The sequence below is a fragment of the Globicephala melas genome, chromosome 7 (genome assembly GCF_963455315.2).
Source record: "Globicephala melas chromosome 7, mGloMel1.2, whole genome shotgun sequence".
NCBI classification, from domain to species: domain Eukaryota; kingdom Metazoa; phylum Chordata; class Mammalia; order Artiodactyla; family Delphinidae; genus Globicephala; species Globicephala melas.
In genome coordinates, this window is record NC_083320.1 from 78,695,098 (window position 1) to 78,717,842 (window position 22,745).

At 39.2% G+C, this 22,745-nt stretch overlaps 1 protein-coding gene across 2 annotated transcripts in view; it reads left to right on the top strand.

Moving 5' to 3' along the window:
• The window catches only part of NMI (N-myc and STAT interactor), a 108,688-nt gene that overhangs the window by 66,440 nt on the left and 19,503 nt on the right, over positions 1 to 22,745 (top strand). For both annotated transcript variants that reach the window (XM_060302455.2, XM_060302456.2), the window contains one exon: positions 3,547 to 3,797. The gene's annotated coding sequence lies outside the window, so the exon portion shown is untranslated. The remainder of the gene's footprint in view (positions 1 to 3,546; positions 3,798 to 22,745) is intronic.

The window sequence follows — 22,745 nt, forward strand, 5'->3', positions numbered from 1 at the left end:
ATAAAAAAATAAAAATTAGATAAATTGAAAGATAGAAACTACAAAGATAATTAAATCAGAATAAATTATAAATACAATTTTTAAAACAATGTAAATGTGCCATGGTATATCCTCAGTAATAAAGAGTAAAATCATAGTTGGAAAAAAATGTTTTTCCTATGAGTGATTTTATACTTCATTAAAATAAAACATCACTCCTTTAAAATTTAGAGTATGAAAATTCTCATTCTGCTTTTGGAAATCTTTCTAAAAAGATCTCTGTGCACCATGTAACTTTGATTTTTTTCTTTAATATAAAAATATTGGCGAAAAAATAGCATTATGTTCTACTTGGTAGTTGACTAATCTTAGGTTTATTTTTATTATTAGTGAAAAATGGAACTCTCTCTTCCATTCTTATATCTTAGTCAGACATGATATCATGCAAGCTGATTGCATTAAAATAGTTTTTCTCTGGTGATTCATCATCTTTCTCATTTCTTGCACCACCATGTCTAAGTTCTTGGGTTGGAAGAAGATGACGTTAGACTGATATGTTTTATTTAACCTTGATTAAAAGAGTTCAGATTATTGATATTACAACTTTTGTTTTTAAGAACTAAGCCTAGATTACTTTTATTTTTATTTATTTATTTTATTTATTTTTGGCTGCGTTGGGTCTTCGTCGCTGCGAGCAGGCTTTGTCTAGTTGTGGCGAGCGGGGGCTACTCTTCATTGTGGTGCATGGGCTTCTCATTGTGGAGGCTTCTCTTGTTGCAGAGCATGGGCTCTAGGTGTGCGGGCTTCAATAGTTGAGGCATGCGGCCTCAGTAGTTGTGGCTCCTGGGTTCTAGAGCACAGGCTCAGTAGTTATGGAGCATGGGCTTAGTTGCTCCACAGCATGTGGGATCTTCCCAGACCAAGGCTCGAACCTGCGTCCCTTGCATTGGCAGTCAGATTCTTAACCACTGCACCACCAAGGAAGTCCTAGCTTACTTTTTAAAGACGTATGTTTATTTTTGCTCTATTATTCTTTTAATGGAAGTATAATTTACATAAAATGCTCAGACCTTAGATGTCTTCTTCAATGAGTCTTGACAAAACAAGACACAGAACATTTTCAGCTCTGCAGAATTCTTCCTGATGCTCATTTCCAGGCAATACCCTTCAAACATCCTGTGTTAAACATTGTTCTAATTTCTGTCATCACAGATGAGTTTTACCTGTTTTAGGATGTCATATAAATGGAATCCTATAGTGTATATTCTTTTGCAGCTATTTTCTTTTGCTCAACATAACTGAGTAAAATTTTTGAGATTCATCTATGTTTCTGTGTATATCAGTAGTTTGTTCTTTTTTTATTACTGAGTAGTATTCCATTTTATGAAAATAATACAATTTAAAAATCTATTTTCAATCAGTATTGTGAAAATGACCATACTACCCAAGGCAATCTACAGTTTCAATGCAATCCCTAACAAATTACCAATGACATATTTCACAGAATTAGAAAAACAAATTTTACAGGTTGTATAGAAACACAGAAGACCCTGAACAGCCAAAGCAATCTTGAGAAAGGAAAACGGAGTTGGAGGAATCAGGCTCTACAACTTCAGACTATACTACAAAGCTACAGTAATCAAGACAGTATGGTACTGGGACTTCCCTGGCAGTCCAGTGGTTATGACTTTGCACTACCAATGCAAGGGCCCAGATTTGATCCCTGGTCAGGGAACTAGATCCCACATGCATGCACAACTAAGAGTCCACATGCCACAACTAAAAGATCCCATGTGCTGCAACTAAGACCTGGCACAGCCAAAAAAAAAAAAAAAAAGACAATATGGTACTGGCACAGAAACAGAAATACAGATCAATGGTACAGGATAGAAAGCCCAGAGATAAACCCATGCACCTATGGTCACCTAATCTGTGAAAAATGAGGCAAGAATATTCAGTGGAGAAAAGGCAGCCTCTTCAATAAATGGTGCTGGGAAAACTGGACAACTACATGTAAAAGAATGAAATTAGAACACTACCTAACACAAAAATAAACTCACAATGAATTAAAGACCTAAATGTAAGACTAGACACTATAAAACTCTTAGAGGAAAACACTCTTTGACATAAATCACAGCAAGATTTTTTATGACCCACCTTCTAGAGTAATGAAAATAAAAACAAAAATAAGCAAATGGGACCTAATTAAACGTAAAGTCTTTTGCACAGCAAAGGAAACCATAAACAAGATGAAAAGACAACCCTCAGAATATAATATTTGCAATATTTGCAAATATTTGCAAATGAAGCAACGGACAAAGGATTAACCTCCAAAATATACAAACAGCTCATGCAGCTCAATATCAAGAAAACAATCAAAAAATGGGTGGAAGACCTAAATAGACATTTCACAAAAGAAGACATACAGATGGCCAACAAACACATGAAAAGGTGCTCAATATCACTAATCATTAGAGAAATGCAAATCAGAACTACAGTAAGGTATCACCTCACACTGGTCAGAATGGCCATCATCAAAAAATCTACAAACAATAAATGCTGGAGAGGGTGTGGAGAAAAGGGAACCCTCCTGTAATGTTGATGGGAATGTACATTGATACAGCCAGTGTGGAGAACAGTATGGAGGTTCTTTAAAAAGCTAAAGATAGAACTACCACATGACCCAGCTATCCCACTATTAGGCATATACTCTGAGAAAACCGTAATTCAAAAAGACACATGTACCCCAATGTTCATTGCAGCACTATTTACAATAGCCAGGACAGGGAAGCAAGCTAAGTGTCCATCAACAGATGAATGGGTAAAGAAGACATGGTACATATATATAATGGAATATTACTCAGCCATAAAAAGAAATGAAATTGGGTCATTTGTAGAGGTGTGGATGGACCTAGAGCCTGTCGTACGGAGTGAAGTAAGTCAGAAAGAGAAAAACAAATACTGTGTATTAATGCATATATGTGGAATCTAGAAAAATGGTACAGATGAACCTGTTTGCAGGGCAAAATAGAAATGCAGATGAAGAGAATGGACATGTGGACACAGGGGAAAGGGGAGGGTGGGATGAATTAGGAAAATAGTTTTGACATAAATATACTACCATGTGTAAAGTAGATAGCTAGTGGGAACCTGCTGTATAGCACAGGGAGCTCAGCTTGGTGCTCTGTGATGACCTAGATGGGTGGGGTGGGGAGAGGAGGTCCAAGAGGGAGGGGCTATATGTATACGTACAGCTGATTCACTTCATTGTACAGTAGAAAAGAACACAGCATTGTAAAGCAATTATACTCCAATAAAAATTTTTTTTACTCTATTTTCCATGGATAGATGTGGTAGGCAGCTTCTGGCATGGTTCCCAGTGATCTTCACGTCTTGATATTCATAGTCTTGTGGAATCCCCTCCCTTCAAGTGTGGGTTGGACCTCGTGATTTTCTTCTAATGAAAAGAATATAGCAAATGTGATGGAATGTTGCTTCTAAGAGTTGGGTATAAAGGACTTGACTTCCATGTCTCTCTCTAGTTTTTCTTTCTTGCTTGCTTTAAAGAAGCAAGCTGCCATGTTGTAAGCTACCCTATGGAGAAGTCTACATGGCAAGGAACTGAGGGAGACCTCCCACCAGCAGCCAGTGAGGAACTCTGGCCGTCATTCCAACAGCCTGTGAGGAACTGAATCTTGCCAACAACCATGAGAATAAGCTTGGACATGGATCCTTCCCCAGGTCAAGCCTTGAGATGATGGCAGCCCAAATCAACACCTTCACTGAAGCCTTGTAAGAGAAAAGACGACTTCTTTTTGGTGAGATTCTTTATCCACAGAAACTGTGAGATAATAAATGTTGTTTTAATCCACTAAATTTCCAGGTAACTTGTTATGCGGCAGTGGGTAACTGTTTCAATAGGCATTTAGGTTGTTTCCAATTTGGAGACTATTATGAATAAGACTGCTATGATTATTCTTGTAGACTTTTTGTGAATATGTTTTACTTAAAATGTGTTTCTTGTAAATAGCATAGATTTGGGTTTCCTTCCACCTCCTCTGCCCCCCGCCACCCTCGTCTGACAATCTCTAGCTTTTAATTGGCATGTTTAGTTCGTTTGAACTTAATGTAATTATTGATATGGTTGGGTTTAAGTCTACCATTTCATCATTTAGTTTCTATTTGTTTTAGTTATTTTATGTTTCTCTGTTTCTCTTTTTTTGCCTTCTTTTGGGTGATATCAATTAGTATTTAATATTTCATTCTTTCTAATCTATTAACATTTTTAGCTACACCTCTTTAGTGTTATTTTTTAGTGGTTGCTCTAGAGATTAAAATATTCATTTTTAATTTAACTCTAACTTCAAATAATATTTTACTGTTTAACCAACAATGGGCGAATTTTACAACTGTGTAATTCTATTTACTATCCCTGTCTTTTGTGCTTTTATTGTTATATGTGTTACTTCTACAATATATTGCTCTACTTTTTGCTTTATGGCTTTACATATATTTAAAGCAAAAAGTAGAGCAATATATCATGGGATATAGATATAATTTATAGCAAGTATAATAGCAATATATTTAATTTAAAATGGCATTTTATATTTGCCTAGATATTTATTGTTTCTGGTGCTCTAAATTCTATCTTGGAGATCCAGGATTCCATCTGATAACATTTTCCTCAGCTTTTAGACTGAGTAATTTTTCTTAGCACTTCTTATAGTGCACACCTATTGGACACAAATCCTATCAGCCTTTGTCTGCTTTATTTTGACTTCATTTTTATATATTTTGAATTCTGGATTGAAAGTTTCCCTTCCCTCCCCATTTTAAAGATGCTATTCCATTGTCTTCTGGCCCTTATTGTTTTTGATAAGAAATCAGTCATAATTCATATTTTGTTCCCCTGTAAATGATGTCTTTGTTTCTACTTTGTTTTTAAGATCTTCTTGTTTTTTTCTTTTGTTTTGTTTTGGTTTTTTGTTTTATTTTGTTTCCAGCAATTGGACAATAATGTTCTTAGGTGTGTTTTCTTTGTATTTATCATGTTAAGTTTTACTGAGTTTCTTGGATCTGTGGGGTCTTTTTACAAATTAATTTTAGAAAAAATATTTTTTAAGGATTTTAAATAAATTTGAACTTTATTTATGACAACAGTATCTCCATTCCTCTGAGAGCAAGTAGTCTAGATATGTGTTAGATGTATTGTCATTTCTATATGTAGACAGGACTTGGTGCCTGAATGGATGCAAGAAACCCATGATAACTTCTGCATTCACAGGTTGGAAAACTTGGTTCTGTATAAGGTTGGCAGCTAAGTTCCTTCTTTTCTCAAAGTGTTTTTGGTCATGCTATTCTTGTACTTTAGTGCAAAACCTGAGCCAAGACTGCTGGCAGGAAGTGCAAAGAAAGAAATACCAAGGAGTGCAATGCCTCTGGAAAGCAATCTTCCTAGCCAAGTTAGGGGAGTTTTGTCTCCATAGCCACGTAATAAGATTACCAGTTAATTTTAAAAGGATATAACTCAGGAATAACCAGATGATAGAGATGCATAGGACAAAGTATGTGGGAAGGTGCAAGAAACTTCCAGGCTCTAGCCAGGGGTCCACTCTCCCTGAATCTCCACGTGTTCACCAACCCAGACTCTCCTTAGAAAATTCTTGACCACTATCTCCTCATATACTTCTTTCCCCCCATTATTTCTCCCTTTCTTATGGGGATACAATACATATATGTTAGACCATCTGTTGCTGCCCAAAGACTCTTGGATTCACTGTTCCATTTTGTTCGCTCTTTTTTCTTTTTGTGTTTTCACCTGTATTTGAGTTGATCCTTTCCTCTGCTATGTGCAGACTTCTGTTGAGCCCATCAAATTGATATTTCATATTTTTTATTTCAGGTGTTTACAATAAGTTCTTTATTTAGCTGGCTGCGTCGGGGCTTAGTTGCAGCATGCAGGAGCTTTCATTCTGGTGTACGGGCTTCTCTGATTGTGGCGCGCAGGCTCTATAGAGCAATGGCTTAGTAGTTGCAGTGTGCAGACTCTCTAGTTGTGGCGCGTGGGCTCCAGAGTACACGGGCTCAGTAGTTGCAGCACACGAGGCTCTCTAGTTGTGGTGCATGGGCTCTAAAGCGTGTGGGCTTTGTTGCCCCGTGGCATGTGGGATCTTAGTTCCCCAGCCAGGGATCGAACCCTCGTCCCTTGCATTGGAAAGTGGATTCTTAATCACTGGACCACCAGGGAAGTCCTGTACAATAAGTTCTTTTTTATAGGTTCCATCTCTGAAGAAGTTATCCATTATTCATGCATATTATCTAATTTGTCCACCAAATCACTGAACATGTTTAACACAGTTACCTTAAAGTTCCTGTCTCTGGTCTATAGTTTCAACTTTGAGTTTGCTCTGTTGACTACATTCTCTCTTGACCTTGGGTCACGTCTTGCTTCTTTATGTGTCTTGTAATTTTTTTATTGTATGCCAAACATTTTGTGTAGAGTCTGAAGTAAATTGTGTTGTTTCCTCTGTTAGGCTACTAGTCTGGTTGACTGAATCAATCTGATCTGTGGATTTCTCCTTCTCCCTCTGGTCTGCTAGTAATTAAAGCAGCTGTGGGTCTCATCTTTTCTAGAATGAGCTTATCACTTTCTACAATTTAGTTAACTTAAGGGGTTTCTTTTTGAAGGGAGGGTGTTCTTAGTTCTCTGATAAATATGTATTTTAATTGAGGTGTAATTGACATACAACATTATATTAATTTCAGATGTTCTGATACGTTTCTTTAAAACTATGATTTTCTGGCTAATATCTTGTTCTTACCAGTAGAGTAGAAGCAATGTCTCTCAAGACTTTGTAAATTTTAATTTGAAATGCAATTCCCTGTTTTTTTCTTAATATGTTTAATTGTGCAAATGACAGGCAAACGTGGATCAATGTAGCTCCAGAATCAATTTTTCTCTCCCTTTAAAAGGTCAGAAAAAACTGTGAAAAACTTTAAAGTGAGCAAAAGTTTACTGGTGACATTTTCAATGGAAAATTAGGCATTGTATATTGTACCCTCTAAGTTAACAGACTTTATAGATATTTTTGCCTTTCATTATCTTTGAGCTATTTCACAACTTTGTAAATTAAATAAAACTGACAGTACTGCAAACTATTCTTGTCCATACAGCTGCAAATAAAGTTGTCCAATGGAGATACAATTAGTTACTGCCCTGTGGATATTGGTCAGTTTTGTGTCTATTAGTTAACTAATTTCAGCATTCCTGATTGCCTATATCTGTGTCTGCTCTTTGGATTAGCCTTTGAACTGTTTTTAGTTAGGTTTTCTTTCTTTCTTTTTTTTTTTTTTGGCTGTGTCACGCAGCTTTCAGGATCTTAGTATCCGACCAGGGATTGAACCTGGGCCCACAGCAGGGAAAACACGGAGTCCTAACCACTGGACCACCAGAAAAAATCCCTAGTATTTTTGTTTGTTAACATTTTACTGTATTCCTGATTGATGAGTTAAATGAAGTATGTGTTCATTTTATATTTTATTGAGAGTTATGACTGTATCCTTTATAAAAATTATTTTTTAACATGGGTCACCTTTCTCTAGTATGTTGTTAGTCTGGAATCCTGTACTCTCTCTGCTGCTCCAAGTTGCCTGTGCACCACTTTGCTGCCATTTTCTGGGCTTCTTGGGCACAGACTTTCAACAGCATGTTGTTCCCTCTGATTGAGCATCAGGTAAATGTGTGATAAGCCTCAATTCCACTTACAGCTCTTTTCCTTTATTTTCCACAACACCGCCACTTAAGATCATAAAAGGGATTTACACTTTACTGAAGGATTTGGTAGGTAGCAGACATCTGTCATTTGTGACTAATTGGAATCTTTTGAATACCTTCTTCATATTTTGATAGTTACCTACTGTAGAAATCTTTCCATCTTAATGAAGAATCCAAAAACATCATTTCCAGCTTCCTTGCTGCTGGGTATGGATGTTAATTATGCCAATCAGATATACCACATGACACTGGCACAGAAATGAGTTACTTGGTAAAAGAGGCAGGACATAGATCATCCATTTTACTGGCATAAAACTAAGCAGGAGCAGTGTTGTTTTGGGGCTGGCTGCTGTGACCAACTTCTCAATCATGACAGACGCAGCAATTGCACATTTTACATAGGGCTGAATGAATGTAATAGGGTATTATAATAATGACCTTCAATGAATCATGCCTCTCTGTGTCTGTGTCCCTGTGTAATGTGACCTTGCAATAACTACATCAGGAAATGAGCCTATTTCTCCACTGTCTGGGACCTGGGTTGGCCTTGATCATCATGCTGTGAAGACGCCCCGTTTAGCTTACTAGAGAATGTGGGACCTCATACAGGAAAAATGACGTTTCTCAGCCGACAGACAGCATGACATTCTCAGAAATGTCGTAAGGTCATCTTGGACTTTCCAGGCCAGCCTGGCTTCCACTTGGAAGGAGTCATATGACCAGCAGCCCAGAGTCTAGGTGAGACCGGCAAAACTGTCCAGAATGCCAAACTGCAGAATGATAAGAAATAATAAATGATTATTGTTTTAAAGTCCCTAAACAATAATAAGATTGTTTAGGGTATTTTGCTATGCAGCAAAATAACTAATGATAAGAAATAATAAATTAGTATTGTTTTAAAGTCCCTAAACAATAATAAGATGGTTTAGGGTATTTTGCTATGCAGCAAAGTAACTAATAAGATAACTGAAACAGGAATCTGGTTGCTGCTGCAACAAAAACCTAAAATAGTGGTTTGGGGGTCAGGCAGTAGGCAGAGGCTAAAAAGGTGGCAAGGAGACTGTTAGTAGAGGCTGGAAGACCAGTGAGGGTAATTGTTATTAAGGCTTCAAAAAGGGCAACTGGTATCACGTAGTAATGGAAAAATTAGTGACACTGTCACCTTCTTTAACTCGTAAATTAGAAAATGAACCTAGTAAATTGGAGCTGGCTGATGAGAACATGGAAGGTGCAAATGGCTTCTTTTAGCTTTGGATAAAAAGGTGTTGTAAAATAGAAAGGAACTAAAAAAGGAACTGTTTTATTTGCAAGCAGAATGCAGAAATGTGGACAGCCACAACTTGCTAGCCGATGCCACACATCCACTATTTCCTAAATGAATTTATCTTCCTTTTTCTAAGCCTGCCCATATATTGGTAATGGTATCAGTAATACCAGATGTCCACACTGGAAACTGGGACTGGCTTTAGACTTTTCCTTTTTTATTCATTCATCCATTCATTTATTATGAACTCATATACTTTGTGCCAGGGGATATAACTGTGTCTATCAATCCTGTATCCTCACAGACCTCATAGCCTGAAAAGCTCTAATTGATCACCAAGTCCTCCTACTTCTACTCCCTAAATATCCCTGGAATCTACCCTTTCCTCTCCATTCTCTCAGTCCCTACTTTAGTCCAGTGGTCATCATCTGACTATTCTGTATTCTGCCATATTTCCCCCTTTCATTCGTTTGTTACTCTGCTGCAAGAATGGTCATTTTACATGCAAGCCAGAGAGTGTCCTCCCTTTCTTAAAATCCTCCAGAATAAAGTTTAAACTCCATAATTTGATGGTAGCCTATATTTTCCACCCTGCCTGAAGGTGTCATCTTCTTTCTCAACTCTCTGTGTGTTTTGCCTCTTCTCTCCAAAACACATTTGGTGAATTCATTCTTCAAGGTGACAGGTGAAACCTCATCTTCCCTGTGTAGCCATCCCCAACCATTCTATGCATATTTTTAATATAACACTTAGGATAGCATATTACAAATCTTTTCTTGGCTATATTCTCCACTCTTGAGTAGAGGAAATCTAAGTACAGGAGGGTAAGAATTTAGTTATATTTGTCTTTGTTTTCTGAAATAGTACCTGGTATATAATTAATTCAATAAATGGTTTTGAATAAGTGAATGAGTGAATGAGCCTGTGTAATGGATATAAGATTAAGCTCACCAATTCTGGAGTGACAGTCATCTTCTCTCACACATTTAGCAAATTTATTCCACACTTATTTGTTTCATGTCTTCTTTGTCCCAGACATCAATCCCAACATAGTAACGAATGAGACATTAAAAGTCACTGTTTTTGTGGAACTTACGTTCTAGTGACTGTGACAGATTAATAAAGCAATAAATAAATAAACGATAACGTCATCAGATAATGATAAGTGCTTTGCAGAGACACAGCAAGATGATATGATAGAGAAAGACTGAGGAGCTTCTAGAAAAGAAGGTCAGGAAAGGCCTCTCTGAGGAGGTGAAATTAATTTGAATGATGTGAAGGAGCCAGCCATGCAAAAATAAGTGGCCAAGTGTGCCAGATAGATTGAAAGGCTGGAGAAAAAGCTCTGGGGCAAGAATGAACTTGGCCTGTTCTCCAAGAACAGAAAGGAGACCAAGATGATGGAGCTTAATGAGAGGGGAAAAGCAGGCAATGGCCAGTACTATGTGGTTATGGAAGCCACTTCAAGAGTGTGGAATTTAGTCTGTGTGCAGTAGGAAGCTACTGGTAGGAGATGCCATGATTTAATCTATGTTTTAAAAATATCCGTTTGGAGTCTCTTCAGAGAATAACTCGTGGTGGGTTAAGAGGGAAAACAGGAAGTCATGTAAGGAGGCCACTGCAGATGTCCAGGGAGAGAGATAGGATGGTGGCATAGGCAGTGGTGGTAGCCATAAAGAAGGGGAAGAAGTGTGCTGATTTGGGAATATTGTGGTTTGGAGGTTTGCTCTTGAATTTGATGAGCAGAATGAGAGGATAAGCGCTTTCAAGCATAATTTGATGAATTCAAGTCCTTTATTCACTTTTGTTACCCGTTCTTTCTTGTGTCCATCATGAAAGAAAAGCATGTAGAAGGAGATTCAAAGATCTTGCTTATGGCTATTGAACAGAATGTAAAGGTGGAGAAGAGTGTGTCCTTGGATGGAGGATGTCCATGGAAATACTGAGTCTTTCCTTGAGGAAGGGAGTGCCCTGGCTACCAATATTTAATAAGTCTGGGACACCAAAACAGATCAGCAGGAGGTACATTGGATCTACCCATGCCAGCAATATCAGAAGTTAAAGATTCCAACACAAAAAGAGCTCCTAGGCTTTTCCTTTAGGGGCATCAGTGACTGTGAGGTGTGGAGAGACAGTGGGACTTGGGTAACCAAAGTATTTTTGAAAACACCTTCTAAGAAAAACATCAGGTTGCCTACTGGAGCACTTTTCTAGCCAAATAGGAAAAGTGTGAGTGCCTTGAGGGCAAGGATCGTGTCTTAGTCATCTCTGAATTCCTACTCAGGGCTTAGCACCATGCTTGACATACAACAAACCCTAAAGTTCAACATGTATTGAATAAAGGAGTGGAGTGGAGACTCAAGCAAAGACAAAAACGACAATTGTCTCAGATGATACCTCAGCGCTTTGTGCTCTGTTATCTTCAATATCAAATTTATGTATTGTGGTTTAGTTTTGATCCTGTTAATACTAATCTCTCTGTCCTTGGAAACAGGAGGCCATCACCAATTCCTTCACTCCATTGTTTTGTTTAGACCAAATTCTCCCAGGTACATTTCAAAATTAATTCATGGTTTTTGTTCTGTTTTGTATCATTAGATAACTAATCGCCACTTCAATTCTGTTCATTTGTGAGAATAAACATACTTTATAGATACTTCCCTCATTTATTGAAGAAAAAATGAACGTTAATTGAATAAAAATTAGAAGATACAAATAAAGGTAGAAAATAAAGAGCACCCATGACTACTTGCATAGAAACTTTATATATTTCTGTACGGAATTTTTTTCTGTGTATACACACACAGATACACACACATATTTGGGAGGGGACAAAAATGGCATCACTGTAGACTTAATGTTTTGTAATTTGCATTTTAATATTGTTTTAAGATAAAATTAATAAGTGAGAAAGCCCTGACTTTTAGTTTAGAGTGTGTTTATTTCTTCTTTTCCCTCTTTTTCCTGAAAGTAGTGGGGGTTTTTTTGTAAAATTATTCTATGAGCCCAACTGAAAAAAATGAGTGAAAGGTCAAGTAAGTAAGATGCCGGCCCTACTGAAGGAACAGTTGTATAGAGAGGAGTCAAGCATCTGGCTGACAGTTGGACCGCATGACCTCTGAATTCTCCAACTCTGAGATTCTGTGAATGAAGACAGGAGACAGGAATTTCTAAGCCTAACCAGACTGCAATGGCTGACGTAAGCTAGTGTTAAGGGAGTTCTGGGAATTAGATTGGAAAGTCAGATTTCAACCTGGTTGCATTTATATCTTGGATCCAAAGCTGGGTACGCAGTCTATGTGGTGTGGAAACTTGAATTTGGCAGGAAAGAAGATTGCTAAGGTCAGGAGTCATTTTCTTCCTCATCTTCCTCCTTCCTCTTCTCTCTTTCCTCCTCCTCTTTTATTTACTTTTCCACGGCATGAACAACATTCTGAGCCTTCTCTTTATTGAATTCCCATATGAAATAACTTGAGCTCACTTCCCAATAAGGGGGAGTTTGATGCTAGATACACAAATCAGTCTTCTTTTTTCCCATCCATCTGAAAACAGTAAAACAGTGATTGATCTTACTCACATCATTTTACAATGTTATACAAAAACTCACATGCAAATAGGACTACAGTTTTTATTTTTAATTGTGGTAAAATACATAGAAGTAGAATTTACCATTAACCATTTTAAACATACATTTCAGTGGCATCAAGTACATTCACATTGCTGTGCAACCATCACCACCATCCATCTCTAGGACTCTTTCATCATCCCAAACTGAAATTCTGTACCCATCAAACCTTAACTCTCCATTCCTCCCATCCCCCAGTCCCTGGCAACCATGATTCTACTTTCTGTCTCTATGAATTTGAGTACTCTCGGTACCTCATATAAGTGCAATCATACAATATTTGTCCATTTTTGCCTGGCTTGTTTCACCTCGCATAATGTCCTCAAGGTTCATCCATGTTGTAGCTTATGTCAGAATTTACTTCCTTTTTAAAATTAAATAACATTCCATTGTCTGTATATACTGCATTTCGTTTATCCATTCATCTTACTAAACATTTTCTAATGATAAACCTGTAACCCACAGTTAAGGCCTTCTGCTTTTTGGGCCTGGAAAAGTTACTACTGTTTCACTTGAAAGTTTCCTAACATTTCCAGATTTTGACAGCCTAGAATTCTTTGAGTTGTTTTTTTTTTTTTTTTTCCTCTCAGACATAGCTGGTGTTCGCCCAGGGAGCAGGGCATCTTAGGGCCAGGGCTGTGGAGTAAATAGGTAAAGAGTGAGGTCAAGGCCATAAGTTGGTTCATATTACCTTATTCAACAAGTATTCACAGGTCACTTCTGTGTACAAGGCATCACCGTAATCACTCTTCCCGCAATGGCCAGATGTCCGTTTGGTGGAGAGAGTGGACAAAAGTGCTAAAACGGTAGGCTTAATACTACTTTGACTCTGTGCCCAATAACCAAGACAGATGGTTGGAGAGAAGTTGTGTGTTTCACTCACACACAGGGATTGCCATAAATCAAGAAACAGCAGAAGATAGTCAAGTAACTCTTTGCTCCCCCCACCATCCCACCCTCCTCCCCCCAACTCCTTGCTTCCTGTAACTTGGATTTGAGAGCCTGTTGTAAATTAGATGCACAAAAGCAGGGAAATTGCTTCTCCTGACGCTCTTTTCCTGCACCACCCGAGCACCCCTGAATCTTACGTTATCATCACAGTATTTTCGGTGAGGATACACCCACATGTGGTGCAGGGCACTGCAGGATGCTATAGAGAGACTTCATCTTTTCTTTTCAGACACCTCAATATCTCATCACAGTTGTCAAAGCAGATGAAAACTAGGGCTGCTGCTGAGTCACAGCCTCTTCTATCGCACATCCTCTCTTCTACGTGTGTCCAGAGAATTGATGTAACTTCTCTAAACAGTTCTTGGAAAATATCTACTGTTTTTTGTGCCTCTCAGTAATATTACTTTGGTCTATGGCCAGAAAAACATAGGCTGACTCTACTTTTTTTAAATTTACTTTTTATCGAAGTATGGTTGATTTACAGTGTGTGTTAGTTTCTGCTGTACAGCAAAGTGATTCAGTTATACATATATAAACTTTTTTTATATATTCTTTTCCATTATGGTTTATCACAGGATATTAAATATAGTTCCCTGTACTATACAGGAGGACCTTGTTGTTATCCATTCCATATATAATAGTTTGCATCTGCTGACCCCAAACTCCCACTCCATCCCTTCCCCACTGGGTCCCCTTGGCAACCACAAGTCTGTTCTCTATGTCTGTGAGTCTGTTTCTGTTTTGTAGATAAGTTCATTTGTGTTATATTTTAGAGTCCACACATAAGTGATATCATATGGTATTTGTCTTCCTCTTTCTGACTTATTTCACTTAGTATGATCATCTCTAGTTCCATCCAAGTTGCTGCAAATGGTATTATTTCATTCTTTTTTATGGCCAAGTAGTATCCCATTGTATATATGTACCACATCTTCTTTATCCATTCATCTGTTGATGGACATCTTTTTGTGTGTGTGAATTAAAACATATTTTTTAACTTATTTTTTGAGTTGGTCCCAATATTTATTTTTTTCTAATTAATTTTTTTTGTTGGAGTATAGTTGATTTATAACGTGTTAGTTTCTGCTGTACAGCAAAGTGAGTCAGTTATACATACACATATATCCACTCTTTTTTTAGATTCCTTTCCCATATAGGTCATTATAGAGTATTTTATATATATATATATTTTAATTTTATTTATCTATTTATTTTTGGCTGCGTGGGGCTACTCTTCGTTGTGGTGCGCGGGCTTCTCATTGCGGTGGCTTCTCTTGTTGCGGAGCATGGGCTCTAGGCGTGCGGGCTTCAGTAGTTGTGGTGCACGGGCTTAGTTGCTCCACGGCATGTGGGATCTTCCCTGATCAGGGCTCAAACCCGTGTCCCCTGCATTGGCAGGCAGATTCTTAACCACTGCACCACCAGGGACGTCCCATTACAGAGTATTGAATAGAGTTCCCTGTGCTATTCAGTATATTCTTATTAGTTATCTATTCTATATATAGTAGAGTGTATGTGTCACTTCCGGTCTCCCAATTTATCCCTCCCAGTTGGCTCTAATTTTAATTAGCATGTATTGACCTATTCTTCCATATTATTGGCTTTTGAGGTTCTCTTCACTATCCACGTCTAATGTCTTTGTAGTAGTAGTGAGCTCCAAGAAGAAGTTTCTGACATAGGAACCAATCCAAAGATTAATAGTATATAAAAGATTTTCTACTTTTTCCCAAGAAGTGAAGCAAATCAGTATGAAATATGAGACAGTGTAATTTTTCTAGACTCTCATTTCTCTACCATAGCAGGCAGCTTCCCTTGTAAATAAATGCTCTTCTTTCTTCCAGAAAGAAATTTATTACAGGAGGCTAGTTAACTGCCTTGGGGAGTTGATGGAAGTCCCATCTCTTTGAGTCGTGGTGCGTACCTCGGAGGGAGTGAATTCCACACAGAGTTTTAGTGACGATGATCTCACTATTTATGCCTCATGTCTGCACTTTAGTTTATGTGCCAAGATTGCTTTCCCTGATGAACAAAGTTCTGTCTAAGGCAAAGTGATCTTGCCTCTTCACTTGTCCCTTTCCCCCTTAGTTAGCCACACTTTGGCATGTGGTACCTGTTAATGAATTCAACCAAAGATGGTCCCACTCCAGATTGTTACTGGCATTTGTCATCTGACATCTACGAGTATAACTGATAATGAGTGCACTTTAGCTGAAACCTTAGTCAGCAGTACCGTATTCCTGGGGGAGACTAGACCACTACGGCAAGCCTGTGGGTCCTGCTGCTCTTCTGCCTTCCAGGTAGAGGCAAGGGGATAGCACTGAGACACCATGATCCAAGAGGTGAACTAGGATGAGATCTTCTAAATAGCCCTCTCACTGGAATACCAAGGTAACACCCAAGTTAAGTCTCTTAACTTAGTACCCAAATTAGGGGCTTCCCTGGCGGCGCAGTGGTTGAGAGTCCACCTGCCGATGCAGGGGACACGGGTTCGTGCCCCGGTTTGGGAAGATCCCACATGCCGCGGAGCGGCTGGGCCCGTGAGCCGTGGCCGCTGAGCCTGCGCGTCTGGAGCCTGTGCTCCGCAGCGGGAGAGGCCACAACAGTGAGAGGCCCGCGTACCGCAAAAAAAAAAAAAAAAAAAAAAAAAAAGTTTGGATCCCTCACGAAGCCCTACTGTACTCGTTTACCAGGAGATCTGGGTAGGAATGGCGTTGATGGGCTTCATCGTTTATAAAATCAAGAGTGCTGATAAAAGAAGTAAAGTTTTGAAAACTTCAAGTCCTGGGCCTGCTCACAGCCATCATTAACCAGCTTTACTTAGAGTGCACATCAGGTGAAACACAGTCTGGCTGTGAATTTAAGCAAGCTCTGTTATATGGAAATATGGGACATCACTGCACACCTGTATAAGGGCCATTTCCTTCATGGAATGAATAAGTGTACTTAGAAGATGCAAAAACAAAGCAAAACAAAACCCAGTTGATTCTTTAGGTTGATGTTCTGGTTCTATAACATTCCTTTTAAACCAGGGTCCTTAACCTAGATTCCATGGACTCCCAGGAATCTATGAATGGCTTTAGGGGATATGTAAGACACCTGAAATTGTATGCACAATTTCCTGTTGCTATGGATATTTCTGAGAAGAGAGTCTCTAGTTCTTATCAAAGTCTCAAAGATGTCTGTAACTCCCTCACTCTCTAAGTGAGGTCATTTGAAATGACCACATTATATGGTGTATTGGTTCTCAGTTACTCATTCAATCGATTTTCATTAATAAATATAGGATAAGTAATTGCCCAAGAAAGGCACTATATTTGACATTTAGGGAGAGACAAAGATATAGTACAACTCTTGTTTTGGAAAAGATTACCATCTTTTGGGGATGAATTGCACAATAGTCCCCCAAAAGACAATTAACAATGCAAGGTTATGAATGTACCTAATAAGTGGTATGGGCAAAACATGCTAAAATAATTTAGAGAGGGAGGGATCACTACTCCTGGGGTTGTTGGACAGGAGCTGAACTTGAGCCTGGAGATGTAGCAGCAAAGCCTGACTCTGGTGTTCAGCCACTGTACCCTGGGTGTTCATATCAGATGTTAAATAATGAAATATTTCTGTGCCAGTTGGTTGCAGTCTTCCCCCAAGCCCACCCCAGTGCCTCTACTGCCCTGGCCATATCTCCACCAGGAATTCCCAGCACTCCCCCCACCGCCACCTTCTAGGATCCAGTAACTGTAAGATTAATGCCTAGCCCAGAAAGATCTTCTAGGACACCACTCCATCCTTCTGGCTAGAGCTCTTCTGATGGTTCAGTGTCCATACTGATCAGTTATTGATATCTTGAATATCACCACTGCCTTTAAGGTATGATATGTGTTTGTTAGGAGTTCATATGTACAATCGTATGACTGAAATAATAGAAAGGAGAAGGAAAACATCTCAGGAAAGGGAAATGGTAAAAGAAAGAAGACCAGTTGGTTGATAAGGCTATTCTGGATTTAGAGGATAGCCGACTAATTTGGTTGGATACAGAGAAGAGAATAGTGAATAATAAAGTCAAAAAGACAAGCTGTAGCCAGCTTGCTGTGGAAACAGTTTGGGATTGGGAGCATGGGAGGGAGGGTAGGTACTGCACTCTGGAGTTTGGGCTGTATATGTTAGATGTCACCTGTAAATACTTAAGGTGTGGAATGACACGATGACAGCAGAACTTTTAGAAGAATAATATGGCAGGGGTGTGTAGGATGAAAGGACAAAAGGAATCATTAGCAAGGTAAATTCTAGATGTAAATTAGCCATCGTGAAAATTTTCCTGTGAAAATTAGACAATCAACTGATTTTTTTTTTTTTTTTTTTTGCGGTACGCGGGCCTCTCACTGTTGTGGCCTCTCCCGCTGCGGAGCACAGGCTCTGGACGCGCAGGCTTAGCGGCCATGGCTCACAGGCCCAGCAGCTCCGCGGCCTGTGGAATCTTCCCGGACCGGGGCACGAACCCACGTCCCCTGCATGGCAGGCAGACTCAACCACTGCGCCACCAGGGAAGCCCTCAACTATGAATTTTAATGTGAGAGGGTGTGGAGGAAAAGACACACTGGCTGTGGCACAGAATGAAACTGGATAGAGTATTTGAAAGGGAGCCTTAAGAAACCTGGGACATCTGGTTACAGTGGCCCTAGGAGAGGGCAGATCAGGTTAGTGACCACAGAAAGGAGCCAGTGAAGAGCAGGGAAAATCGCATTGCTGTTTGGGATACGTTCAGGGTAGTAGGATAGAGACTAGACCACAAAAAAAGCCACTCAACAATTACCTGTCTGTCTTATGTAAAGTTCATAAAATAACATGACAAAATAGTTGGGGGAGAGAGAAAGAGAGAACATGATTGAATCTTGGACTTGTTTGACTGACTTGTTCTATCTAATTCTAGAGCAGCAATCAAGCAAGTCTTGGAAGCCCAGAATCCCTCCCTAGCATGCATTGCACATTTTCAGGGAACACCAGGAATTTCCAGGGAACACACTGCATGTGAATGTGTAGTGTGACCAGTGTGACCCTGTAGTAAGGGTCAGAGCAGAGACTCAGCCCAGTTCTCCTGGTGATTTTAAGGTGGTGCAATTTCCATGACAAGCCAGCTACAGCTGTTGTTCATCCACCTGAGAAAGCTTTGCTTTGAGTATTGGCACCAAAATGAGAGTTCTTTTTCTTCAAATGGTTGAAAAACAGCTGAGGTCAACCTCCCAAAAGGCAATAGTGTTTCTATTCCAATGCATAAAGTCACCAAGCAATAAGATCTGAAGGACACTTCTTTGTTTTATTTTTATTGGGGATGAAGACTGTTTGTCTTTTTAATTTTTCTGGAGGAGTTTAAGCTTTTAGAGGGATGAATTACCTCTGGTTTTATGTGTCCAACATCATCAAACTGCCCCATGAAGATATTTTGTTGTTAAAATGAGCCCTGTGTGTGAGATCATTCTATCTTGTTACACCGGACACCAGGGCAAACTATTTAGAATAAATTGAAATGAATAACTAATGAAAGAGAAAAGAATATTCCTTTCAGTGTTCCTGGATATACTAGTCTTGTTCTTTTTTTCTGGCTTCTCCTTACTTCTTTCCACTTTTGCGTCATTTTGACCCATTCACCCTCATGGCTTATTCCTTCCTTTCCATTTCAGAGTAGCTGTAATGACAGCCTAGCTGCAGACAAGGAGGCTTTGTCCTCTGAAGGAGATGGCATGAAAGACAGGAACTGCTGTTGTCCTGTCTACCATGGATGTCAAGAAATGCCTTTCCTTCTACTCATGAACCTAGGCCACCAGGCTGGCAAACAGGAAGAGGCCCTGTGCTCCCTGGCTGAACCACACAGTACACAGTATCCTGACTCTGGAGTGAACATTTCTGCTCCCTCTTTGTTCTTTAGGGAACTGGTTAGTCTACAGCCTTTCTATTCAAAGTATAGTCCAAGACCCAGTGCCATCACGCCATCAGCCTCACCAAGCAACGTTCAAAATGAAGAACTTCCACCTCAAACCTATGGAACCAGGATCTGCTTTTTTTTTTTTGGCCGTGCCACATGGCTTGTAGGATTTCAGCTCCCCAACCAGGGATTGAACCCGGGCCCCAGCAGTGAAAGCTCTGAGTCCTAACCACTGGACCACCAGGGAATTCCCAGGATCTACATGTTAACAAGATCCCCAGCTGATTCGGATGGGCATTAAAGTTTGACAAGCACTGGTCTATAGGAGGTCCTCTTACCCACAGACACATTTTCCCTTTCTGGTGAGTTTGGGACACGATTCAACAGAAATCATACACTATACTGAGATATATCTTAGTAGAAATTATGCCCCTACATATACCTAGGTACACTAAGAACAAATTGAAAACAAATTTATCTTAAAAAGTTGAGTTCTTTGCCTGATATGTTTGTGGGTTTTTTTGGGTTTTTTTTTGCGGTACGTGGGCCTCTCACTGCTGTGGCCTCTCCCGTCACTCCGGACGCGCAGGCCCAGCGGCCATGGCTCACGGGCCCAGCCGCTCCGCGGCATGTGGGATCTTCTCGGACCGGGGCACGAACCCGTGTCCCCTGCATCGGCAGGCGGACTCTCAACCACTGCGCCACCAGGGAAGCCCAAGCAAAATAACTTCTTTTAGTTGTTTTCACTATGTTTGTGCATATTCTCTTAACTGCTGAGCTCCCTGGGAAGCTACATTGATTTACTTGGATGCTTTGCCCGATTCTTTCTCATTTGGGATTTTTGGTGAGAACATAATCAGAATTTAATATTTTGATTTTTCCAACATTCCAAAGCTATGTTCTTTTTAAGCATTCTGAGAATCTCAAGTTTCTTTAAGCTTTTCCTCCCCTGTGATTTTAAGTTCAAGCCAAACAATTGGATTTATCCTACTATCACTTCACCCTGAGAGAATTCTGTCAGAAGCAGTATTCATTTTTTTTTAAACTTTTTATTTTATATTGGAGTATAGCCAATTCAGAAGCAATATTCAGGGGCTTCCCTGGTGGTGCAGTGGTTAAGAATCCACCTGCCAATGCAGAGGACATGGGTTTGAGCCCTGGTCCCGGAAGATCCCACGTGCCGCGGAGCAACTAAGCCCGTGTGCCACAACTACTGAAGCCCACGTGCCTAGAGACCGTGCTCTGCAACAAGAGAAGCCACGGCAACAAGAAGCCTGCGCACAGCAACAAAGAGTAGCCCCCGCTCGTCGCAACTAGAGAAAACCCGTGCACAGCCACAAAGACCCAACAGAGCCAAAAATAAATAAAATAAATTAATTTTTTCAAAAAAGCAGTATTCAGTTTGCAAGCAAAGCAGGAAAACATCAGCAGTATCCTCAGATTCTCTTAAAATAATTTCCATAATATAATATTGAGGTTTACTGCTTGATATCTTAAGGATATCAAGGATCAATTTTTATTTTTGAACCTCTGTTTCATGAGCAAAACACTTACTTGTTCTTTCCAGCATTGTCCAAGGACAGTAGCTTTATTCTCTAAATACTTTAACAAAACAATTTTCTGACTGATCAAGTATGTTTATATGATAAATCAGTGGCCCAGGCATGATTCTAGAAGGTAATGTCCTTTATTCTTTAATTTTATTATTATTTTACTTGGATTAACTTCTATTATAAACTTCTATTTATAAATATTTGATCTAGCTCACAATATTTTGTTCACTTAGACAAACTTATTCATACACTAACATGAAAACCTATACAAAGGGGTTATAATATTGAGCCTAGAGTATTTGACTCCTACTCTTGTATCTAACTACTAGTTAGAAATAGGTATAATATTTATATTGCTAGTACTAAGTATAGTTATTTTACTAATAACTGCAGGTGACACAAAAGAAATAAAAAATGGTCTTTGTCTTAAGTGTACTTTTTTCAGGTAGGAAGACAAAGCAGAAGAAATGTGCAAGAATAACATGGAAAAAAAATTCTCACCCAGGTATAAGATGGTAACAGCTACCTGGGCCACTAGTGTCAAGCTACTTGAATGCTTATCCTGGCTAAGGCACTGTGCTTAGACCTTGACATGTAGCAGTATCTCATTCACAACAGCTCCATTCTACAGAGGAGAAAAATGAGGCTGCGAAACTTCAGTAACTTGAAATTGGTATTCAAACCAACATCTCATATCAAAACCATGCTCTTAACTATATAGTACTGCCTGCCTGATAGAGAGTAAGGGATAGAATATTTATTTTCCTTTGCTTTTAAAAAAAAACCGTTGTCTACTATTTTATTTATTTTTTTACAGCTTTGTTGAGATACAGTTGACAAATAACATTGTGTGAGTTTAAGGTGAACAAGGCATACAACATATTGATTTGATACACTTATACATTGTCAAATGATTACCACAGCTAAATACCTCCATCATGTCATGTAATTATCATTTCTTCTTTGTGGTGAGAGTATTTAAGATCTACTCTCTTGGCAACAGTCCTTTACTCCTGATATGTCAATTGCAAACCTCTTGAAAATGAGAATGATGTTACCTAATTCCTTTGTGTCGCCCAGGACCCTGCACAATGCTGGGCACAGTATAAATGTTGCAACTTCCGCAAGGATGAACTGCAAACAGGATTACCAAAATCTTGGCAACTAGCAGCATAAACTTGGTGTGCTAGACCTTTTCTAAAAGAAAGAGCGTAATATAATAGATATCAGGTGGTTTTCTCATGATTTGCATATCCACTAAACTCATGATGCCTCTCTGGGATTTTTCATCTGACCTTTGGTCTCAGTTCACTTCCTCTACCTTTAAGAGGCAACTCAATCTTCACCTCTTCTGTGGAGGAAACATTTCCTGACTTCCTGAGGTAGAGGGGGCTGTTTTCTCCTTGGTGTTCTACTACTAGTATCACACTTCATAGCACACATGGTACAGTATGTAGCACTGGTGTGTGTGGGGATGGTGCATTTATAGGGAAGCCTGAGAGGAGCCCATTGCCATCTGGTGGGGAGATAAATTTCTAACGCAACATACATCTCATATCATGGCAGTGTAGATTTACATGACATGTTCAAGGCATCTCATATGTGGTATAATATTTATTGAGTGTGTGATAGATAGATAGATAGAAAGGAAGAAAAAGTTTTCCTTGACCCTCTTAGGGTTC